Source organism: Sminthopsis crassicaudata, chromosome 1 (assembly GCF_048593235.1).
Source record: "Sminthopsis crassicaudata isolate SCR6 chromosome 1, ASM4859323v1, whole genome shotgun sequence".
Taxonomy (NCBI): Eukaryota; Metazoa; Chordata; class Mammalia; order Dasyuromorphia; family Dasyuridae; genus Sminthopsis; species Sminthopsis crassicaudata.
Window position 1 is genome coordinate 78,394,684 of NC_133617.1, and position 21,505 is coordinate 78,416,188.

Consider the following 21,505-nt stretch of genomic DNA (forward strand, 5'->3'; position numbering starts at 1 on the left):
CAACAAACATTGAAATGCCTACCACATAAAAAGGTACTCTGCTGGACACTGAGGATATGAAGTCAAAAATGAAGAAATTTTTCCCTTTAAGGAGCATATAGTCAATATTTGGTGATAGCATATATGTGTGTGTGTGTGTGTGTGTGTGTACTAAAGAAAAGTAATTTTTTGGAGGGTAATTGCACTGGAGCTGAGGGGATCAGGAAAGGCTTCATATAGAAGATATTTAAGTAGATTTTTTTAAGGGAACAAAGCATTCTAATCAATTTATCAATCAAACATTTACTAATTAAGCATCTACATAATTCTAAGCACTATTCTAGGTTCTGGGGATGGAAAGACAAAAAAATTAAATACTTCTGCATTTCAAGGAGCTGACATTCTTTCAAGGACAATTATATGCAGATTAAAAACAAAATATTTCATACAATCAGAGGGTTAAAAAAAAAAAAAAACAACTAGAAGGGACATTAGGAGTTATCTATTCCAGCCCTCTATTTTTCTAACTATGGGTTATAGACAACAATTAAGTTAAATGATTTGCCCTAAATCATATCGTTAATATCAGGATTCTAACCCAGACTTTGTCACTTCAAATTTAATACCATATTTCTACTATAGCTTTCTGTTTTTCATCTTAAATACAGGGTTGATAGTGAGAGAGGGCAATAAGCAATTTAGGGTATCAGATATTTTCATGAGAAATATAGTGCTTGAAAAGCATTTTTAATACTAGAAGTTGGTTCTTGGTTGGAAATTGATTTATGCAAAGGTTTACTAGGTTCTTTGAGGTAATCTTAAATTCTGGTCCTTTTATTATAGAGTTATGGAATTCTGTTACCGGAAGTGAAGAAGAAATGGATTATTCCTAGGAAAAATAGCCAGTGTAAAAGTAGGGATAGCTGATGGAGTATTGTTTTTGAGGAATAAAGAAAGGTAGTTTGACTGGATCACAGAACATATAGTTTGGGGGCAGATTCTGAAGGACTTTAAAAACTAAATATTATTTGATCTTAAAGAGAGTAGAAAACCAATAGAATGTATTGAGGAGCGGGCCAACTAAGTCACTACTTTGCTTAAGGAAATCACTTTGGCTGCTGTGTGGAAGATCAGATGTAGAGCAAAACTGAAGAAAAGAGATCAATCAAGAAGACTCATTTTTTTTAGTTCAATCTAGCCTCAGACACTGACTAGCTATGTAACTCTGAGCAAGTCATTTAACTGTTTGCCTCAATTTCCTCATCTGTAAAGAAGAGCCAGAGAAAGAAATGGTAAACCACCCATCTCTAACAAGAAAGCCTCAAATGGGATCGTGAAAAGTTGGATACACTGAAATGACTGAATGAACAATGAAGTGAGAGGTGATGAAGACTGAAACTGTGATGTTAAGAACTTGGGAAGATTGTAGGATTTAGTGAGGATTTTTTTCAGCATGGCTTTGAGTTGAGCGAATTTATAGGCAACAGGGAAGAAAGAAGTTAATAGGAAGAGATTGAAAGTTAGAGGAAGGAATGAGGAACAATCTTTTGGAGGAGATAGAATCAAAGATAAATGTAAATGAGGTTGGTTTTGTAAAAGAGAAAGCTCCCCTTAGAATTAAGAAAGAATGAGGGATGTTAATGTTGATAGACTTACTTTTTGTTTTCCTATTATCCTCTCAAAACTTATCTTTTGTTTTGCTGTGGCTTCTCTGGATTTGGAGTTAGAAGCTTTTGGTTCTTAATTGCACCCTGGCTTTTTTTTTTTTTTTTTTTTTTTTTTTTTTTTTTTTTTTTTTTTTTGTTAAGCTGTATAATATTTAGTGAGTCATTTAATTTCTCTGGATCTTTGTTTCTTTATCTGTAAACTAAAGAGTTTAGCCTGAATCACTAAGGTCATTTCTAGTATTTGACGTCCTGTAATAATGCTAAGCAATATTAATTTTCCTTAAATAATGTTGAAGGATCCAGTGTCTAATATAGTGTTTTGCACAAAGAAGGTTCTTAACAAATGCATGTTTGTTTGAGTTGAATGGATTTGACTCTGTTGGAGGGAGAATAGTGAGTATTTTAGCAGCTTTGTGGCTTTAATTTCTTACCTGCTTAAGGGAATTGTCTCCTTATTGAGATGGTAACCTGCAACTGAATCGTGATTTACTCTTTGGCAGATACACTTAAGCCTGTGCTGACCCTCATTCCAGAGGTATAGGGAGCTAGGGAAACCACTCATAGTTCTCATCTCAAGGTATTCCTAGTTGAACTCCATATTCTTAGGGAGATCTTCAGCTACTTATTCTACAGTTCCAAGTCAAGCTAGGTTCTTGGACCTTTGGGGAATGAAATGAAGTTTCTGATTATCCTTATATCCTCATTTGTTTTTTTGGAATATGTGAATGAATTAGAAATCCAGGAAAGAACAACAAATTCATCTTCATTGACCTATGAAGTAATATAAAAAGAGCTACACTGAATGGAGCTGATTTGGCATAGTCTTTCAGATACTTGAAGAATAGCAATGAAATACATCTCTCAAAATCATTTGTTAAATAGATTCATTGGAGATATGAAGTAGGTTTTGTATTGGTCCTTTATTTTGTTTCAGAGACAGCTTTCCTTGGATTGTGCAAAGATGGGCACATTAATGTACTATTGGGAAATTATGAATTGGTATGATTTATGCAATAGTAATTTGGAATTATGTGAAGAAAGTGACTAAAATTCTCTTTTGATCCAGAAATTCCATTGCTTAGGTATGTACCTCAGAGGCAATGACAAAAAGAAAGGCCATGTATACACCACAATATTTATAGTGATACTTTTTTCTTGTAGTAGCAAAGACTGGAAACAAAGTAGATGTCTGTCACTTGGGGAAAGGTGAAATAGATTGTGGTACGTGAATGTAATGTGATATTACTGAATAAAGAAACATTGAATATGATGAATTACAACTGTGTAAATGGAAGGAGCAACAGCAAAAATGGTAGAAGCTGAATGCTATGAAATTACAATAATCACAGAATTCCCAAGAATATAAGAATATAAGAAGATACTTATCCTGCTTTGCAGAGTTGGGGGACCATCAATGTGGAAACTTGGATATTATGATCAACTTTTTTGAAATGTTGCTTTGACTGAAATTTTTTTACCTCCCCTTTTTTATTATTAAAAGGGATGGCTTTCTGGAAGGGTGAGGGTATGTATATGGTAGTGATGAAAAACAAAATATATCTAGTATAATTATTTTACAAAAGAAATCCCCCACTAATCTTAAGGATGTGATGTTGGAGCCAAGTAGTCTGTTATGCTGACTGAAGATTGTGAAGATTAGTTTGGTCACTGTAAAGTCTGTTAATAGAGCATAAAGTGAGGATAGTTTTATTGGAGCGTTTTATTTATGTATCACAACCACTTGCCATTAATGCTATATGCCGTGTCTTATTTGTTCATTCATTTATAAATTAAGTTTAATTCTAAAAATTTAGCAAACATTTGCTTTTCTCTTTATTCCCAACTTAAAATAGAAAACAAAAGAAACAGAAAATTCTTACAAAAAACTTATCATGTGACTATATCCACAAATGGGTATGTCATTCTGCATATGTAGTTGTTCAACACTTTTCATTGAGGAGAAAAACAATCAGCCAGTCAACTAAACAAAAAGCAAGTAGCTAATAAAGTGAGTGGTTAATATTATGTAGTAATATCTACCCATATTCTTACCATTTTTTCGACAGAAACAAAAAGAAGTCTATTTTGACATTATTCATCTGAAACCAGTATTGATTATTGCACTTGATCTAGATTCTGTTGTCTGTTTTTAGTGTTGCTTTCATTTATTTTTTGTAAACATTGTAGATATAATTTTGTTGATTCTGATTGTTTTGCCTCTGTATTATTTTACACAGGTCTTCCTGTGATTATTAGAATATCTCACATTTACCATTTCTGATGACAAAATAACATTCCATTTCATTTTTAAACCACAGTTTGTTCAGTCATTACTCAATAAATGGTCACCTTATTTCTGATTCTTTGCTACTGCAAAGAGTGCTGCTAGGAATATTTTGATTTATATGGATTTCGTTGTACTCTCTGAGTTATATTTCTAGTAATTAGATTACCAGATTGAATGTGTGTATATGTGTGTGTCTGTGTGTGTGTGTGATTTAGTAACTTTTCTTTTATAATTACAAATTGTTTTACAAAAGAATTTTATCATATTATAGAGAAAAGATTTTTCAAGTTTATTCAAGTTCAAGGTACTCTGCAAAGGTGTATGGAGCTAAAGATCTCAGGAGCCTTTGACCTTGGTCACCATTGTAGAAGTAGCTGCTAAAGTCTTTGGTTTCCTTTAAAGCTATTAAAATTTAGTTCTATATATTTAGATACACATTCCTGCCCCTACCTTGATTTAATGAACTCTTATTGATTTCTGATAGGGTTTTCTGCTTTGTATCTGAAAGAATTCTGACAGAAAGAGTCCATTGTGGCTTGATAGAGGAATCCAGAAGACTCCCTGATCTTGTAATCACTACTTGGATTACACCTTGGAAGACTTGCCAGGATGCCTGGAACTTTGAGGAGACTGACCTCATAGATTTTGTCTTCTACTCTTTTTGTGACTCTGAAGCTAGAGTCTAACCTCCTACCTGCCTTTTGTTTGAGAGTCAGACATTTTAACAAGCTAGTGTGGTAGTGCTTTCATTTTTCAAATGCTGAATAAGCCAGTGGTCTCTTTCCAGAAAAGAAAAGAGTGTATGCACTATTAAAAATCTTTACTTGGTGTAATGGTGAAGGAGAGCAGGTAACCCTTCCCTTTGCCTACTTAAAACCCCCTACAGGGCTGTCAATACCAAGATAACCTGACAGGCTGGAAGGGAAAATGAGAATTTATCAAATATTACCTCTGCTGTGGAGAATTGCTTGTCAAATGCAGAAGGAAGGATAAGTGAGCGTTCTGCATTTCCCTCCCTCCTTCCCACCCCAGCATCATTTGGTAAATCCTGTGCAAGCTACAAGGGAAACAGACTGCTCCCCTGTCACTCACGGTTTAGAAAATTAGGTGTTTATTGAAAGCTGAGTCTTGAAATGGCTGGCGGTTCCCAACTCAGGGATGGGAGGGAGCCACAGCCTATCAGAAAGGACACTCTCGGCAGAAGATATGAACAGTTATTGGATTGGAAAGTGGAGGCTTTATTTTAAATACCAAGCACTTTTTTATTCTGATGTAAAGATCTGATTTTTGTGTTATCTAGGTTTACTATGAATTGGAAGTAATCAGTTTACTGTTTGTTTCCTTCTGACTTCTTGGTTTCTTCTTTCATGAATTAGAGACATTGGACTGCAGAATATTAATTGCTCCTCACTTGAATTCATATTTCTAGTATTTTCTGTTTAGTAGATGTTCCAAGCAACATTCTGCTTCAGACATTTTTCTCCCCCTTGAGGTTAAAGATCCTTTAATTTTGAGTTCATGTCTTTTTTTTTTTTTTTTTTTTGGCTGAGGCAATTGGGGTTAAGTGACTTGCCCAGGGTTGCATAGCTAGGAAGTGTTAAGTGTCTGAGACAAAATTTGAACTCAGGTCCTCCTGACTCCAGGGCTGGTGTTCTATCCACTGGGCCACTTAGCTATCCCATAGTTCATCTCTTTATTAAACATGAACTCAAATTCATTGTCCATATGTATCTTAATGTTTTTTAATCTGCTTTGTGTATTCTCCTTATCCATCGTTAAATTCGTGTGTGTGTGTGTGTGTGTGTATGTGTTTTATTTTAATCTGGCCTTTATCTGAATATTTTAGAGAATTAGCTGGGCTAGCTAAAAGATTGAGTGGATTGCCAAAGGTCAAAAAACCAGTGTATGTTGAAGCAGGGCCTAGGTTTTATGTCTATAAAAACTGTTAAAAATATGCCCTAATAATATAATAATGATTTGTTATAATTGAAAGGGAGAGAAAATGGAAGACTGGTGATTTGCTCTTAGTTGTCTTCACCTAAAGAACTACTTATCTTTCAGGATTGACTTTCTTTAAAAGTAGCTTAACTAGTAAAAGGCTGGAGATTTCCCAACCAAACTTTAGTTCTAAGAAATGGAGAAATAAGACACAAAATTCATTATCTAGGACATATGTTTAGTTTAATTCAGGAGGTGTTCATTGAATATGTTATAGTCAGAGATTTATTGTTTAGGTAAAGCATAATAGATAATAGTGAATACTTGCTTATGCCTCCATAATATTCTCTCTTTGTCTAATTTGTTGAAAGTGCAATTATGGCAAGAAGCTACCAAATTTGGAATTCTGGGGAATCTCTAGAAGATTGTAGAAGTTGTGCTACTCCTTTCCTCTGTTTCATTTCCAGTAATTTACTTTTCAGCATTTTCCTTAGGTAAGACTAATGACAGATTGTTTAGGAAGCCCCATCTACTTTGTACTTCCTCCCCAGTCCTCAAAGGCTCCAAATGCATACTTGTTTTTTTGTTTGGTTTTGTTTTACTTTCCATTCCTTATCCTTTTGTATACCATTTACACTTCATTGAAAGAAAGACTTGCAAAAGAGGCCACATAACATTATAACTAAATGAACATCTAGAGCGTATATACAATAAAAGCCATAGTTGAAAGACTGGAAAAAAAATTAAAGAATCTTAAATCTGGAAAGACCTTTTGTATTCTGTAACTAAATAAAAATCTTCTATGTGGCTTGCCTAAGAGTTGCCATTGAGACTACATTGACTGAACCCCATGCCTGAAATGATTTCTCTCCTCATTTCCACCTATTAGCTTCTATAGCTTCCTTCAAGTCTCAGCTAAGTTCCTACCTCTTGCCAGAAACTTTTCCTGATTCCCTTTAATGCTAGTATCTTCCTTCCTGATTATCTCTGATTTACTCTCTATATATTTAGTTTGTACATAGTTTTTATGTATTGTTTTATTTATTGTGAACTTATTGAAAGCAGAGAGAGCTTTTGTCTTTGTGTCTCCAGAGTTTAGCACAGTGCTTAGTACATGATAGGTGTAAAATCTGCCTTTTTGTCATTTCCCTAAATTGTTCCTAATTCAAACAGAAAGAACAGTTCTCATCTTTCTCTTATGTGTCATTGATTCAAATACTTAAAGACAGTAATCATATTCCAATGTTTTCCAGATAAATATCTAGTTCCTTAAATAGAAACTAATGGTGCCATAGTTTTGAGTCTGCTCAACATCCTAGTTAACCTCTTTTGATGAGTTCAGTGTCCTTCTTCAAATATGGTATGCAGATTTGAACAGTACTTGAGATTGACAAGGGGAAAGCACAGTTGGATTGTTATCTATCTCACTTAGGATATTAGATTCCTCTTAATGCAGCTTAATAAAACAAACATAAAACAGATAATAAATACAGATCAAGGGTCTACTTTATTAACTTTCTAACTATGAGTAAATTATTTAACCTCAATCCCCCGTTGTTTCAGTGTAGAATTACTCTCTTAGTTATCCCATACTCTTTAGTTTAAATGGGCCAGTTTAATGTAATTATATAGGGTTGAACCTGGAATTAGGAAAATCTGAGTTAAAATCCTGCCTTATATATTTTATAACTCTAATAACTGTATAATATAACCCCTGTCTGTCTCAGGTTCCATATCTGTAAAATGGTTATGGAAATAGTACTTATGGTGAGAATCAAATAACATATTTATAAAGCATATTGTGAAACTTAAAGTGCTATATGAATTCTAGAAGCTGCTATTATTAAAAAGACAGAGATGGCTGAAGTCACATCTGTGTTGAGACATCAGGAAAGTGAGACAGAAACTAGGGATTGAAACTTAAGTGCCTAATCTCAGCCACTTTTTCTTGAACTTCAGATGCAGTGGCATATAGACTATAGAGAAGGCAAAACCAAATAGAGCCTATCTTCCTCATCCAAGAGAATAGGAGACAGTTGAGCCTGGCTCTAGAACAAAGTCCTCTTCCATGAACTGAATTCCTGGCTCTAGAACAAAGTCTTGTTTCATGAATTGAATCTGGATATGAATACACAAGATAAACCTCCAAATGCAAGAATCAAAAATTGTAGGTTAAGACATCCCAAGAGATAAATTCAGAAGAGGAGAGAGATTGCACAATAAATACAAGTAAAATTTTCAGAGAAAAGGTGGTTGGCTATAATAAGGAGTTCAAAGGGAAAATGGAAATGAGATCTCAAAAATAAACTTAAAAATAAATTTAGTTTTTTGAGGAAAAATTAGAAGGTGAATAAATACTTTAGAACAGAAGATGGAAAGATTTTTACCCTATTAACAGACTCCTGATTCAATGAGAAAATAAAGAATATTGGAACAAATTCAAAATAATGAAAAATTGTAATAACATACAAAATATTTATTTAACACAAACCCCACACGTAACCTGGAAAACAAAATGAGGACAGAAAATGTAAGGATCATTGGTCTATCATATTTCTAGAAATCATAAAAGAAAACTCCTCTAGAAACTCTATTAGAACCAGAAGGTAAGATGAAAATAGACAGAATTTATCAATTAGCTCCTGAAAGAAACCCCAAATTGAAAAACCCCAAGAATGTCATAATTAAAATTTACATCTTATAGATCAAGGACAAAATGCAGCAGGGAACCATAAAGAACGATAGAGTGCTAAGGACTCACAATCAATATTTTTTTTTTTTTCCTCCCCTGAGGCTGGGGTTAAGTGACTTGCCCAGGGTCACACAGCTAGGAAGTGTTAAGTGTCTGAGACCAGATTTGAACTCGGGTCCTCCTGGATTCAAGGCTGGTGCTCTATCCACTGCGCCACCTAGCTGCCCCCTCACAATCAATATTAAACAAATCTGTGTTGTAATTCCTATAAAGAAAAGGGAATCTTAGTTAAAGTATTCCAAAAGGGAAAAAAAAAGGCTCAATATTCAGTTAAAGTATTCCAAAAGGGAAAAAAAAAAAAAAAGGCTCAATATTCAGACCAGTGCTTTAGGAAAATCACTTTGGCAGTAGTGTGGTACAGGGTTTGGAGTGGGGGGTGGGGGGAGATGGAAGATTCCTGTAAGGAAGAACTATTAGGAGGCTATTAATTTCTTATTGGAGTTGTTTGGGAGATGATGAGGACTTGAATTCTGATGGTGACATTGTGAAAGGAGAGAAGGAAACACATACGAAAGAGACACTATAGAGATATAGAGAGAAATAACAATTTGACAATGAATTAGATATATAGCAGAATGAGAATAAGTAGTCAAGGATATCACTAATGCTGTGAACATGAATGACTAGAAGAATAGTGGTTTAATTGACTAATAGGGAAGTTCTGAAGCTGGAAGCTCTGTTTTTGAGTTCTGGGTATTATCTATATGGAGATGATTATTGAATTTAAGGGAATTGATGAGATCACCAAGTGATAGAGTATTAGGTGAAAAGAGAAGATGACCCAGGTCAGAATCTTTTAGTATTACTCGTACTCATATTCATAGAAGAAAATCCAGTGAAGGAGAGTGAGTGGTCAAGCTTTTTTGAGTAGAAACAAGAAAGAGCAGTGTAACAAATACCCTTAGAGGAGAAAAGTATCTAAGAAGAGAGTGTTAGTTAACAGTTCCAGACGCTGGAGAGAGATACAGAAGGATAATTGATAAAAAGCCAATGCAGAGATAATTGGCAACTTTGAAAAGGCAATTTTATTTTTTCAATTATATGTAGAGATAATTTTCAACATTTACTTTTATAAGATTTTGAATTCCAATTTTTTTTCTCCCTCCCTTCATTGCCTCACTTCTCCTCAAGATAGCAAGCAATCTAATAGAGATTTATATTTGAGAGGCAGTTTTAGTTGTATTGAAATTTTTGAATTCTTTTTCAGGAGATTTGATGAGGAGGGGAGGAGAGATAAATGATGATGGGGAAGATGGTAGGTTTTAATTTTTTTTTTTGTTTTGTTTTTGAAGAATAAGAGAAGAATTGGGAACATTGTTTGGAAGAAGATTAAGATAATAGTAAAAAACGAGAGATTGAATATGAGGAGAAGAAATAATAATGGGGACAATCTGCTGGAGAAGATTTAAGGAGATGGCATCAATCTCCTTAAAGAGGAATGGTCCTTGGTAAGGAGAAAGACTATCTCTTAATCAGAAACTGAAGTGAAGAACAATATGGCGTAAGGTAACATTGGGGAAATATGAGATCAAAGAGAAGAGTTTGAAACTCTTAGGGAATGACCTACATTTTTTAAAATGAAATATAAGGCAAGATCTTTAGCTGAGGAGTGTAGCCTGAGATAATGTGGGAAAGTATTATGAAAGTAATGTGAGAACTAAACCAAAAAAAAAAAAAAAAAAAAAAAGTGTTCAAGGTAGTAAAGCCCAGAGAAAAATATAATAATAAAAGAGTATGATCAGATTTCTTGAACTTAGAGGTGAATTACTTGTGATTGATGAGAAGATCAAGAATATGATCATTCTTTTGAATAGCTCATGTTTCTTACACGTATGCCTCACCATCACATATATTTTCTAAGTTTTATTCTACTACTACCATAAATTCTATGCATGTATGTGAGGGCAATTAGGTGGTACAATAAAGACATGGCTTCTTATTACCTCCAAGATGAGAGATAAGATCTTTTCTTTGATTTCTAAAGCCTTTTAATAAACTGGCTTCTTCCTACCTTTCTAATCTTCTTGCATCTTACCCCTTCTCTGTGGACAGTGATACAGTGATAGTGGCTTCCTTGTTGTTCCTCATAAACAGCACATGTCTCACTGGACATCTTCACAAGTTGTAGAAAATTCTCACCTTATCTTCTCTGCTTCCTGATTTCCTTGGCTTCTATTACACTTCAACTAAAGAGTTACATTTTTTCTAAAAAGTCTTTCCTGTCTTTAATTTTAGTGTCTTCCCTCCAAGATCACTCCTAGTTAATCCTTATCTTTTTATTTGTAGGTAATTGTTTGCTTGTTGTCTCTTCCATCTAACTATGAGTTCTCTGAAAATAGGGACGGGTTTTTGTTTTGGGTTTTTTGGGGTTTTTTGGCCTTTATTTGTTTCCTTTGTACATTGCCTGGTATATAGGATGTTCCTAATAAATGCTAGTAAATAGATTGGCTTTTGTATACAGATGGAAGAAAGAAGGGAGAGAACAAGCTGCATTGTACAACTGGAACTGGCCATTTCGGTACCCAACAGGGCAGCTTCTACTACTTATTTTTATTCTCAAAGAGTAACCTAATTCATTTGCAAGTCATAACTTCACCAATGCTTTATTAGTCTAGGGAATAACCTGTTGAAGAAACTTCCTCTGCCAATGCAAAGCAGTATCTTCTCCACAATTTGTAATATTAGATAGTAAAATAGAGCAGTGCTATCAAATAAATAGAAATAGGAGCCATTAATGGTACATAAGGATCCCTATAGGTCACACTGACTTAAATTTAAAATGTAATAGTATATGTCTTATTGTATTTTTACTTATTAAATATTTACAAATGATATTTTATTCAGGTTCAGTTCACTCAGGATTGTTGTATGCCATATGCACAACCTGTGTTTGACATCTCTGATTTAGAGCACTGATAGGTTAGATGACTTTTTCAGGTTTATATAGTTATAGTATGGGACTTGAACCCAGGTCTTCCTCATTTTGAAGAATGTCTATCTATTTTGTTCTATTTCATTTTTTTGTTTTTTAAACTAAGGTGGCCTAGAAAAAAAAAAATAGCTAAAAAGATAGATAAAGCATTCTTCCACAAGCCCTGCTACACATTTTCTCATATTTGTTGTTCACTTGCTTCAATTATATCCAGCTCTTTGCAACCCCATTTGAGGTTGGCAGAGATAATTGAGGGGTTTGCCATTTTCTTTTCGTGTATTTCGCAACTGAGGAACTGAGGTAAATAGAGTTAAATGACAGCTAGTAAAGCCAGATTTGCACTCATTAAGTTGTCATCTTAACTCTAAGCCTGAGCTGTATTCACTGTGTCCCCTAGATGCCCTTACATATATGTGCATAATTCATGAGAGCAGTGGGCTAAAACTTAGAGAACATATATGGTGGTAAGACACACATGTAAGAAAAATGATGGCCAGGCACTGCCCAACTCCTGACATAAAAGGGTCTGGAAGTCCATTACATTTTTGTAGAGTCTTAATTCTCCATTCCAAGCATTTTATTCTCTCCTTAGTCTCCACTTCCTCTGCTAAATTTTTCTGTTTTCTTGTCTCTTTGTACAAGTACTTTGTACTTGATCTTTAGGGGGATAGATTGTGTCTTGTAGGTGTAATAGCTTTCTTTCAAATATCTATCAATCTAATTTCTGACTGTCTGATATTGGTAGAAAGGAGCAATTTCGTCCTGTTCCACCATACTCCAGGGGTCTCCTCCAGTTAATTCTTGGTTTCTGTTGTTTCCATCTCTTTGCTCTTGAATTTGTCCAGGACTTAGCTATTTAAATCACTCTAATTTCATAGCCAATTTGTCTTCTCGGACAATTGTTACCTTCTTGATTCAGAAAATTTTTTGTATCTCATAAAGGAATCAAGGGGTATAGATATTTTTATAGTCAGTTTTAACATATCAGTGCAGCACCTGATGAATCATTACAATCCTAGCTTTCTTTCATTCCTTCGGATGAGGTGGGAGGAAACCCCTTCCCTTTTATATTTATTTTGGTTGATTCTGTTTATGTGTTCGTGTTAATTATCCTGAATATAATCTCCTGCCTATCATACCTCCTGACACATTATAGATACTTAAAAAAAACCAAACAAACAACTTGATGATTGATTTGTTTAACCACTTGGTGCTTTCTCTTCCTCTCCCTCCCCTTCTTCCTCTCTCTGTTTCCTATACTACAGTCTTGTATTGGTATTTTCTATTTAATGGTATTTCCAGTTTTGTATCTTGCAGACATTTCAAACACATCTTAAACACTCATAATCTTTCTTCCATAATCAACCTCTTTCCCTCTCAAATATTTATTAAGTGCCTACTATGTGTCAAGCACTGCATTTTTATATATTTAGACTACAAATACAAAAAAAAAAAAGTTAGCTAGTACATGCTCTCAGGGATTTTAGTTTTGTTGAAGGAATATACCACATTAGCTAAGGAAGTGACTTTTGGTCTAACCCAGTCATAGGGATTATGATTGGTGCTATACTATAGCTGGTGGTCATCACCTTTTTGATAACTGAGGTGATACTGATTTAATTATTGTAATCTGAGCAAGAGGTAGAAAGTTATAACTGGAATCTGATGAATTGATCAATGGGTAAAGAGCAAAGAGATGGAAACAACAGAAACCAATAAATCCTGTGGTTTGTAGTCCACTAGATAGGGAGGGCTGAAGTGAGGCTTAAATGAAATAGAACATTCTAACTTTATGAACAGTCAAGCACAGTATAAATATTAGCTAACACAGTTATAACTATTCTTTTGTTTAGCTTTCTGCTTTGAGATCTTTGTAGTTGTATTTTATAAGCATATTTGAGTTGTTCATATACAGCTAGTTTTGCTGTTTCTTTCTCTGAGCCTGAAAGTGAATAAAGAAAAAGTTTCATTTTGGGATATAATATTCATTCCTAGGTATTCTGCCTATTCTGCCAAACCAAAATTTCATTTGGCCTTTGTCCTCTGTAAATCAAATTGAACGAATTTGAAATGATCACCGTAGAACCTGAGTTAAACCGGAGGAGACAAGGTTAAGAGGCATTTAAAATCAAATTAAGGCTCCCAGCCTTTGGGAATATCCTTGTCCTAGATGCTTCTCTGACTCTGCAGAGGAGAGTCTGGTTTGACAAAGCAGAGATTCTCCCAGCAATTGATTGAAGTTTGAAAATTTAGATTATCTTTCATGAAGTGGCATTTGGTCCAAGATTAACCCTTCCTTCAGGAATGGGTACTGTCCACTTCTGTGATCAGACAGTGTCTTGGATGTGTGTTCAGTGTAGGTACCACACTTCATGAGTAGCAGTAGAAGAAGGTAGCTAATAGAAACTTATTTTGTATAGGGTTTTAAAGTTTACTGAGCATCTAGAGGTAACTGGAGAACATGATATGTGAGGAGTTGAAGAAAAGGAGACTTTCCTTACTAGGCTATGCTCACCTCAGGTTGAGGAGGCATGATAGCAAGGCTTGTGAAGTGAATCCTTACTCTGACATGTGTGGGAATAGGTAACAACTGAAGAGCCTTCTACCTCTGACATTCCATAATTTTGTGAAAAAGGACAGCATAGTGGCCATGAGACCTTTTTCAAATACTTAAAAATTCTTTCATATGAAGACTTGTTCTGCCTGACCCTACACATCACAAAGAACTAGAAGCTCAGTGAGTAGAAGTTCAAGATAGGCAAATGTTATCTCACAATAAGACAGGATTTACTAACAATTATAAATGTCCCAACATGGAATGAGATTAAATCCCCATCCCAAGAGGTCTTCAAGTGAACACTGAATGGTGGGTGGATGGAATTCCTGTTCAGTTATAGTTTGGAATAGATCATCCTTTAAGATGCCTTTAAATTTTAAGATTTTAGACTTCCATGGGAAAGGAGCTGGGTGCGAATGATGTAAAGGGCTGAAACTCTTGAGTTAATGCACTGAGGTTGGAACAATCGAGCACTTGAAGCTAATTACCGATTGGACAATACTCTATAATAATATGCTTGGAAAATGGCCCTTCCCACTATCCTGTGCTGGCCCAATTATTTAGTGTATACAGAGAATTGGAGGAGGGACTAGGGGGTGGAGTAAGATTAGCCAGGGTCACTTCTGGGCGGGAGATGAAGAGGTGAGGTCACAGAGATCCATCCATTCCCTTGACTTCTACCACTAAAGACCAAGAATAAAGACTTTTGCTTATCCTGACTCCAGCTCATTCTAAGGTATACAGGGTGCTAACGTGATCATCACAGAATTCTCTTGATTGGGGACATAGATTTGCCTGTATTTATTCTTTTGAACATAGTAGTTCTTTCACCCCATTAAGAAAATCTGCACTTGATCCAAGATCCAAGGAACTTCTTGCACATCACTAGAGTATTTAGTGTCAAGACTCTGTATTTTGAAGACCCATGGTTAGGAAATTTTATTCTCATAATGGAGATAAAAGTTTTTATGATGCATCTTTCACTTCCTGCTTTTAGTTTTAGCCTCTAAATTGTTTTTTCATTTTTTAACAGGATCCTTGCCCTCCCTGCATGTAGCTTTCATTACTTTGTCATGGATTCTCTATGATACTCCCTACAGTGGCTGTTTTGACTCCTTAAGGCTTTTCTTTCCATAACCCTCTCAGCTGGGATTTTGTCTCTTACAAAAATATTGAGGCCATTAACTAAGTTACTGATTTCCCTTTTATATCTCAGTCCTCTTAGACTTCATCTTCCATTTGTACCTCGTTTATTCTGGTTTCTGATAATAAAATGACAATCACAGAATTTCAACTGGAAAGAACCTCAGAGGCCATCTGATTCAACTGATACCAGACAAGAACTCACTCACTTTCTTTCCTTTAAGGATCTTGGATACATTTGAGAAGTAGGATATATCATCATATAGAAAAGCTGAAAGCACCCTTTTACACACACTGGTACAGATGAAAGTTTAGAATATAAGTAGATTGTTAGCTAAAACATTTAAGTACTTACTATGCGCTAGGCCCTGGGCTAATTTTTTTTCTTTTTTTTAATTTATTAATTTATTTTATTTACAAAGTAATTTTTTCCAACATTGACCTTTGCAAAACCTTTTGTTCTAAATTTTTCCCTCTTTCCCCCCACCCTTTCCCCTAACTGGCAGGTAGTCCAATATATGTATACATATTTATACAGTTATCTTACTGCACAAGAAAAATCAGATCAAGAAGGAAGGGGAAAAAAAAACTGAGGAGAAAAAAAAAACAAAAACAAATGCAAGCAAATAACAAAGAGAGTGAGAATGTTATGTTGTGTTCCACAGTCTCTTCCCATGGTTCTCTCTCTCGGTGTAGATGGCTCTCTTCATCACTGAACAAGTAGAACTGGTTTGAATCCTCTCATTGTTGAAGAGATACACATCATTCAGAGTTGATCATCATATATAGTCTTGTTGTTGCTGTGTATAATGATCTTCTAGTTCTGCTCATTTCACTCAGCATCAGTTGATGTAAGTCTCTCCAGGCCTCTGAAATCATCCTGCTGGTCATTTCTTACAGAACAATATTCCATAATCTTCATATACCATAATTTATTCATCCATTCTCCAGCTGATGGGCATCCATTCAATTCAGTTTCTTGCCACTACAAAGAGGGCTGCTACAAACATTTTTGCACATGTGTCTCCCTTGCCCTCCTTTAAGATCTCATTGGAATATAATCCCAGCAGAAACCACTGCTAGATCAAAGGGTATGCACAGTTTGATAACTTTTTGAGCATAGTTCTAAACTGCTCTCTAGAATAGTTGGATCCGTTCAAAGTTCCACCAACAATGTATCAGTGTCCCAGTTTTCTCACATCCCCTCCAACATTTGTTATCTTTTCCTGTCATCCTAGCCAATCTGACAGGTGTGTAGTGGTATCTCAGAGTTGTCTTAATTTGCATTTCTCTGATCAATAGCGATTTGGAGCATCTTTTCATATGATTAGAAATAGTTTGAAATTCTTCATCTGAAAATTGTTCATGTCCTTTGATCATTTATCAACTGGAGAATGGTTTAAATTCTTGTAAATTTGAGTTAATTGTCTATATATTTTAGAAATGAGACCTTTATCAGAATCTTTAAATGTAAAAATGTTTTTCCAGTTTATTGTTTCCCTTCTAATCTTGTCTGCATTGGTTTTGTTTGTGTAAAAACTTTTTAATTTTATATAATCAAAATTATCTATTTTGAGATCAATAATGATCTCTAGTTCTTCTTTGGTCACAAATTCCTCCTACACAAATCTGAGAGGTAAACTGTCCTTTGTTCTTCTAATTTGTTTATAATATTATTCTTTATGTCTAGATCATGAACCCATTTCCACCTTATCTTGGTGTATACAATGTTAGGTGTGGGTCTATGCCTAATTTCTGCCATACTAGTTTCCAATTTTCCCAGCAGTTTTTGTCAAATAGTGAATTCTTATCCCAAAAGCTGGGGCCTTTGGGTTTTTCAAATATATTAGATTGTTATAGTCATTGGCTATTTTGTTCTGTGACCCTAACCTGTTCGAACCACTGATCAACTTCTTTATTTTTTAGCCAATACCAAATGGTTTTGGTGACCACTGCTTTATGATACAATTTTACATCTGATACAACTAGGCCACCTTCATTTGATTTTCTTTTTCATTAGTTCCTTTGAAATTCTTGACCTTTTGTTCTTCCAGATGAATTTTGTTATTTTTTTCTAGTCAGTAAAATAGTTTCTTGGGAGTCTGATTGGTATAGCACTAAATAAATAGATTAGTTTAGGGAGTATTATCATCTTTATTACATCCACTCAACCTATCCAAGGGCACTTGATATTTTTCCAATTGCTTAGATCTGACTTTATTTGTGTGGAAAGTGTTTTGTAGTTTTGCTCATATAGTTCTTGACTTTCCTTATCAACAATTCTTTTAAATGGAATTTATCTTTGCATCTCTTGCTGTTGGATTTTGTTAGTGACATATAAAAATACTGATGATTTATGTGGATTTATTTTGTATCCTACAACTTTGCTAAAGTTGTGGATTATTTCTAATAGTTTTTTAGTTAATTCTCTAGGGTTCTCTAAGTATACCATCCTATCATCTGCAAAGAGTGATAATTTGGTTTCCTCATTACCTACTCTAATTCCTTTAATCTTTTTTTCTTCTCTTAGTGCCAAGGCTAGAATTTCTAATACAGTATTGAATAGTAATGGTGATAGTGGGCCACCTTGTTTCACCCCTGATCTTATTGGGAATGAATCTAGTTTATTCCAATTACATATGATGCTTTCTGATGGTTTTAAATAGATGATGCTGATTGTTTTAAAGAAAAGTCCATTTATTCCTATACTATATATAGGCACTGGCCTAATTTCATAGTCCACAAATCAAAGCAAGACAGTCCATGTCTTCAGTGAGGTTAATTCTAGTGGGGAGAAGACAAAACATACGGGGATGGATGGTACAGTTAAATTACATGGCTTAGAAATGTCTCAGATTCAGTACCATGACCAGATTGGTTTTATACATGAAATGCATGGTTGAGTCACCATAAGGAAGCACATAAACAATAATCCATATTAAAAATATCAATAACAAAACCTATGTGTATAGCAAGATGTTAAAAAGGTTTTTATTAAAATCCACTACCAGTTTCTAATACTATAAATTATATTTAGCTTATTCTATATAAATGCAGAAAAGTGAGAGGTTTTTCCAGTAAGATCCAGGGTAAAGCAAGTATGCTTTTTTTTTTTTTTAAACTATCTTTTTTATCACAATGTTAGACATGTTAGCTATATGTCAATAAGACAAGAAAAAGAAAATGAAAGAATAATCCTAAGTAAAGAGGATATAAAAACAAGACTTTTTAAGGATATGATACACTTAGGGATCCCTCAGTAGTCAACTAAAATGAATTAAAATAATTTCTAATTTTAACAAGGTTATATGATATAAAATAAATCAACCTTAAATTATCAAAATTCTTAGATATATTCAACAAAACCCAGAGGGAAGTGCTAGGAAAAAAAATTCTATCCAAGATAATTATAGAAGTTGTGGTTTTTGAGGGAGGGGAGTCCGTCTTCCAAAATTCACCTGGAAATTATACAAATCCAACTATTTAAAGAAAACAAACCTCTTTGCAGAAATGACAGACATAAATATTTGAAAAAATATTAATTGCATGGGTAGATATTTTAAAATTATAAAATATTAAATTAATTTTAATAAAATATTTATAATATATTTTATTTATATTTATATAAAAAGAATGTGTTATAAAAAATAGAAGAATAATGAAGTTAAAATAAAAGAACATAAGTTTTGGAATCTCAAGAAAAATGAAAAAGAAACATGGGTTAGAAGAGGGTCTGTACTAGATCTCATTATACTACACAGCAATAATTATTGAAACAGTTTGATACTGGTTAAAAAGATTGATGAGTTACATTGTTGGTGGAATTGTGAATACATCCAACCATTCTGGAGAATGATTTGGAACTATGCTCAAAAAGTTATCAAACTCTGCATCCCCTTTGATCCAGTAGTGTTACTACTGGGCTTATATCCCAAAGAGATTTTAAAGAAGGGAAAGGGACCTTTATATGCAAGAATGTTTGTGGCATCCCTTTTCATAGTGGCCAGAAACTGGAAACTGAGTTGGATGCCCATCAATTGGAAAATGGCTGAATAAGTTGTCGTAAATGAATATTATGGAATATTATTGTTCTATAAAAATGACCAGCAGGATTTCAGAAAGGCCAGGAGTGACTTACATGAACTGATGCTGAATGAAATGAGCAGGACCAGAGGATCATTATATATACTTCAACAATACTATATAATGATCAATTCTGATGGACATGGCCCTCTTCAACAATTAGATGACCAAATCAGTTCCAATAGAATAGTAATGAATTGAACCAGCTACACCCAGCAAAAGAACTCTGGGAGATGACTATGATGACTACATAGAATTCCCAATCCCTCTATTTTTGTCTGCCTGCATTTTTGATTTCCTTCACAGGCTAATTTTACACTATTTCAAAGTTGGATTCTTTTTGTACAGCAAAATAACTATATAGACATGTATACATATAATTTATTTAACTTATACTTTAACATATTTAACATGTATTGGTCAACTTGCCATCTGGGGGAGGAGGTAGGGTGAAAGAGGAGAAAACTTGGAATAAAAGGTTTTGCAATTGTCAATTCTGAAAATTTACCCATGCATATATCTTATAAATAATAAGCTATAATAAAAAATAATAATAAAAAGAGAAAAAAGAAAGATCAGTGGAACAAATTAGGTACACAACATATGAAAGCAAATAAGCATACTATTGTGGTACTCATTGAATCTTAAGATGTTAGCTAGTTCCTTGGGAAAGAACTATCTTTTTTTTCCTGTGATATGGTAAAATAATATTATTTTCATCTATATTTTACAGATGAGGAAGCTGAAGATTGGTGGGGTATATGTCTTCTCTATGGTCACACAACCATATAAATTAGATTTAAAACCAAATTTCTTCATTCTCTAATCAGTGACATTTCTCTTGTATTGTTTCATCAGTATCTATATCTGCATCTTTTTCTATTTACAGGCTTCCTCCTCAGTCTCTATCTCTTTCCCTTTCAAAAATAAGATGCATTTTCTGTTTTTTCCATCCCATCTTCCTGGTTGTGTTCATGTAACTACTCATCTGTTCATATAAGTCTTTCCAGATTTTTCTGAAATCCTGCTTATCATTTCTTATAGTACAATAATATTCCATTATAATCACATGCCACAGTTTGTTTAGCTTTTCCCAGTTGATGGGCATCCTTTTGATTTCCAATTCTAAACTACCACAAAAATTGCTGTTCATAAATATTTTTGTATGAATAGGTCCTTTCCTCCTTTTGGGGATGTTTTTAAGGATATTTTTATAGTCCTATTTGCATAGTTCCATATTAGTCTCTAAGAATGGTTAGATCAGTTCACAACTCCACCAACAGTGTGTTAGTGTCCAGGTTTTCCCACATCCCCTTCAACATCCAACATTTTTCTTTTTTTGTCATATTAAACACTCTGTTAGGTGTGATCTGATACCTGTGGTCTGGTACTTATTTTGATTTACTTTTCTCTAATCAGTAGTGATGTAGGGCATTTGTGTGTGTGTGTGTGTGTGTGTGTGTGTGTGTGTGTGTATAGATAGCTTTGACTGAAAACTGCCTATTCATATACTTTAACTATCAATTAGGGAATTAGCATTTAAGAAATAAGACCTTTATCAGAGATACTTGTAAAAATTCCTTCTCCCCAAATTTTCTGCTTTCCTTATAATGTTGGTTGTGTTGGTTTTGTTTGTGCAAAAACTTAAATTTTATATAATTAAAATTTTCTGTTTTTTACTTTGTGATGTTCTCTGTCTCTTCTTTGGTCCTAATTTTTTCCCTTGTCTGTAAATCTGACAGATAAACCATCCTAATTTGCTTATGGTATCATCTTTTATGTGTAAATTATGTACCCATTTTGACCTTATCTTAGTATATGGTATTTGTGATCTATACCTATTATCTGCCATACTGTTTCCCCTGCAGTATGATTTACCATAAGGAAGCACATAAATATAATGATCCATATTAAAAATATCAATAACAAAACTCATGTGTGTAGCAATTAAAAAATTAAGTTTTATTCCAAAAGTTTGGATCTTAATATACTAGATTACTATGATCATTTACTATAATGGTAATTTATATCTAATCTATTCCATCGATCAACCACTCTTTTTCTTAGTAGCAAATTGTTTTTGATAATTGCTTTATAGTGCATTTTGATATCTTGTATATCTAAACTACTTTCTTTTGTATTTTTTCTGATTGATTCCTTGATATTC

At 34.0% G+C, this 21,505-nt stretch overlaps 1 protein-coding gene and 1 long non-coding RNA gene across 3 annotated transcripts in view; one reads left to right on the plus strand and one right to left on the minus strand.

Annotated features, from left to right (window-relative positions):
* Positions 1-21,505, plus strand: part of ZC3H3 (zinc finger CCCH-type containing 3) — a 509,307-nt gene that overhangs the window by 150,117 nt on the left and 337,685 nt on the right. The gene's annotated exons all lie outside the window — the stretch shown is intronic.
* The window catches only part of LOC141540208 (uncharacterized), an 84,326-nt gene that overhangs the window by 62,053 nt on the left and 768 nt on the right, over positions 1-21,505 (minus strand). The gene's annotated exons all lie outside the window — the stretch shown is intronic.